Source organism: Hakea prostrata, chromosome 4 (assembly GCF_041222555.1).
Source record: "Hakea prostrata isolate BN-2017 chromosome 4, UWA_Hpros_2, whole genome shotgun sequence".
Classification (NCBI taxonomy): Eukaryota; Viridiplantae; Streptophyta; class Magnoliopsida; order Proteales; family Proteaceae; genus Hakea; species Hakea prostrata.
This window is the reverse complement of record NC_142603.1, coordinates 20,957,344-20,961,102: the sequence shown is the minus strand read 5'-3', so window position 1 is coordinate 20,961,102 and position 3,759 is coordinate 20,957,344.

Sequence of the window (3,759 nt, the reverse complement as noted above, 5' to 3'; positions counted from 1 at the left end):
AATCGGTTGTACTCTCTTGCGGTCTGTCGAACCGATCGTCTCGCCTCGGTTGATCATCAATCCTCCTAAGTCCTCGGTCTCCTTCATGAAAATTCGATCGATATTCCGGTCTTGACCAATCTCCGGTCACGTGGCAATGCACGTCTCCACTGAATCGCGTTGATCGAAGGTTCTTGTGGTAAAACCACTCGTGCAGTGAGCATGCGGAGTGCTTGGCTCACCTCCAAGAGTTGAATCTTTACCTGATCCAATTGATCTTGGAGTGTATCGGGGAGGAGGATTACGTCCTCCCTGGCCACCATCTACCTCGATAGGATTTTGGCTTTCTGGGGAATATCTGGATTATTCACTCCGGGGATCGAACACCGGAATTGCGTTGTGCAACGGCTGCTGCGGTTGCTGATCTAGTCACCATGGCTTTTCAAGTTGTTTCCCACAGACAGCGCCAATTGATGCGTCCAAAATCTGCTCATCCCTTAGATCTCCTTGTGATGACCTGCAAAACGAAAGCGTCAGATGTGGCCCTACCGCTGGGGTCGGGAGTCCACCTCCGAAGGCTAAGTCAGTTGATGAACTTAATCACAAACGGCTCTACTAGAAGCACGAGCTAAGGAATAAAGAAGCGGGAAAGGTGATCTAGATCGCGGATCGGCGATAGTTTAGGTCTATCCGGTATGTATACGAATCTGAGTCTCGGATAGTATTCTTTGCCCCCCCCGGGGGGGGGGGGGCCTTCGATCCCCCCACCTTGTTTGTTGGTGGTTTTTTTAAAAAAAAAATTTTCAAATCTCCTTCGTTGGATGCACTTGAGCCTTCTTCGGGTAGTCGTTGGATCTTAACGGTTAGATCCGTTGAGAAATAGACTTCTACTAGTTTGGACTAGTAGAGGACTCCTGAGATAACCTTTAGGTTATGTGATGATTATCCCTTCAATAATGATTATCCGCAGCCGTCAATTCGAGTCTGCCATCATTAGGGTGATTACCCTAATCCATAAGTAAGATTAGGGCGCGCTTGCATCCGAATAAGCTTTCTTCTTCAGCAAGCCATCTTCTGGATCCGGTTCGCTCGGGAGCGAGTCGGTTCTCTCCGTCTGGGGGGGGGGGGGGGGGGGGGCGGGGGGGGGCCGGGGGCGGTCATAATCTCTCCGTGTCTCTATCCTTTTTTTTTTCCCTCACGCGCCCGGGGGGGGGGGAAAAAAACGGGGGGGGGGGGGGGGGGGGGGGGGGGGGGCTTCCTTTCCCTCTTTTGGTGGGGGGGGTGGGCGGTGGGGGGTGGGTGGGGGGCGTCCTACTACAGTTAAGGTATTACTCGAAATAAGATCCCAATTGAAGTATTCAAATCTAGAAAACCTACCATTTTTCAAAACCATTATACTACCTCACATCAGGAGGGGAACAATATAATTCTTTGAGCCAAAACCTAATTGTGTTTAGAGTCTTACCAGCATCAGCTTTTCTCATTCCGAAGGAGGACTCATTTCTTGACTTCCAAACGTAATAAGAAGTAACAAACATGACTGATAAAATCCAGGAAATCAACTGTCTTTCCCATTAGAAGTGGGAGTAGAAACTAATGAAATCCAATCCCTTATAACAAGAAGGGTTCCTTCAAACCCAAAAAGAAAGAAAGAGTCAAGCTCTTTCTAGGTGGATAATCTAGCACCAGAATTTGGTGGAGCGTAGACACCAATGATCCACGGAATGCCAAATATTAATCTTAATGCCAATAAAGTGCTTCATAACCACTGAATCCAACGCAATCAAGTTTGGACTACCTATATAATACCCACAAGTAGGCCTTTAGAACCACCACATGCACTGGGGGTCCTGCCAAGAGTTAGAAAATGTTTTAGAGGACCAACAAGCTTGATCGATGCAATATCCTCACACTTTATTTCACCCAAAAAGAGAACATCAACATGGAATGGTTTAACATGCTTACAAATGCATTTGAGAGTGAGGAGATAATGGATTCCCCTCACATTCCATGCAAGAACATTCATGATTCACAACAAATAGATCGAAGACGCTGGGCAGAAATAAAATAAAATAGAAGCAGAAAAAGGTAAGTTATGAAACAAAACTAAATCGATTCTAAAGAGATATAGATGAGAGACATGAATTGAAGATCGAGAAAGTCAAAGAAGAAGAATGGAAAGACCAAATAGAGAAATTCCAGAAGTATATATAGCTAGGTTGGACAGACCAATTTATGCAAGCCTTGAACTTGAGATCCTATCTGAGATGGCAAATTGCTAGCTTGAGCAACGAGACTAAGAACAGACTCCACAAATTGGTTAAAAAGCCATGCCAACGCAAAAGAAAAGGGAGGAGGATATATGGTTCTGGAGACTTTGATCAAAATGAGCTTAGCAACACAAGTTGAGAGAGAGAGAGAGAGAGAGAGAGAGAGAGAGAGAGAGAGAGAGAGAATTTGGGGGGGGGTAAATTAAGCAAGAGCCCCCTCCAAAGTGCTAGCAAGGAAATTCTTTGCAGCGCACAGGGCCGGGTGAGACAAAACGGCCGGGTTTCCATCCATCTTGACCTTCAACCGCCGCTACCAAACTCAAACCGTCATACTGGTTTACCACTTTGTTCACAGACTCAAAAGAAGAACACGAAGGGCACTGTAAATTAAAATCATAAAAGGAAGAGTTCTTGATTATTTACCTTAGTAATCTTGACTGCAATGATCTAGACACTGGAGGTACCTCTTTGTGTTCCCTTTCCCTTGATTTGCCTTGTGTACTCTATAGATTATTTCCACGCTTCCAAATCGACGAACCACATTTGGACATGTCTTTCTTACTCCCACGCTGTCCACATTTTTATTTGACTATTCCTCCCCTAGGTGCCAAGTTCCTGGTAGTCTTCTAATTCCCTCTCTTAAGTCCGTTTGGGCCATTTGTCCTTACCTGTACTTGCCTAAGCAACAAAAGCAGTTGTGCAAGTCGCCTCTAGGTCCTCTACTTTCATCTCACGGTGTTGAGCTAGATCTGTATACGTCTTGATACTCTCAAGGTGAGTAAGTATTTGTTTCATCAATGCCCATGAATCAAGACGCTACCAAGAACTAGGCACCTAGGTGAGAAATGGCCAAACAGAAACATGGAAAGAGTGGGAGTAAGAAAGACATGTCCAAAGTAACATCTCCCATAAAGATGCATTTCTTAGCTTTAGGTCTTAACATCTCGTTATGGGAAGGGGTGTGAACATACCTAGCACAAACACATGGTCGTAAATGTCCTAGAGCAGGCTTTGTACCTTTCTATAGCTCTTAGGGTGTAAATGGTGTTGATTCAGATGGTACTCCATTCAGGATATAGGCTGCAGTTTGAAGTGCATCTCCCCAAAAACTAATTGGGAGGTTTGATTGCGCCATCATAGACCTAATCATGTCCAATAGAGTTCAATTCCTTCTTTCTGCTACACCATTTTGTTGCGGAGTGTTAGGAATAGTCAATTGTCTCACAATTCCTTTTTCTTTACACAATTCTTTAAGTTGTTCAGATAAATATTCGCGTCCAAGGTTAGTTTGCAGATTTTTTGTATTCCTGCCTAATTGATTTTCAAACCTCCAATCAACAAAAGTTTATTCTTTTTCTTAATCTGAATTAAAAAATAAAATAAACTCATGGAGAGGATCTCCACGATCAGACATGCTGAAACCAAAATCTAAATAAATAAATAAAAACTTCAAAAAAATAATAATAATAAAAAAAAATAAAACCAGTTGGGGCAATACTCTCTCTCCATA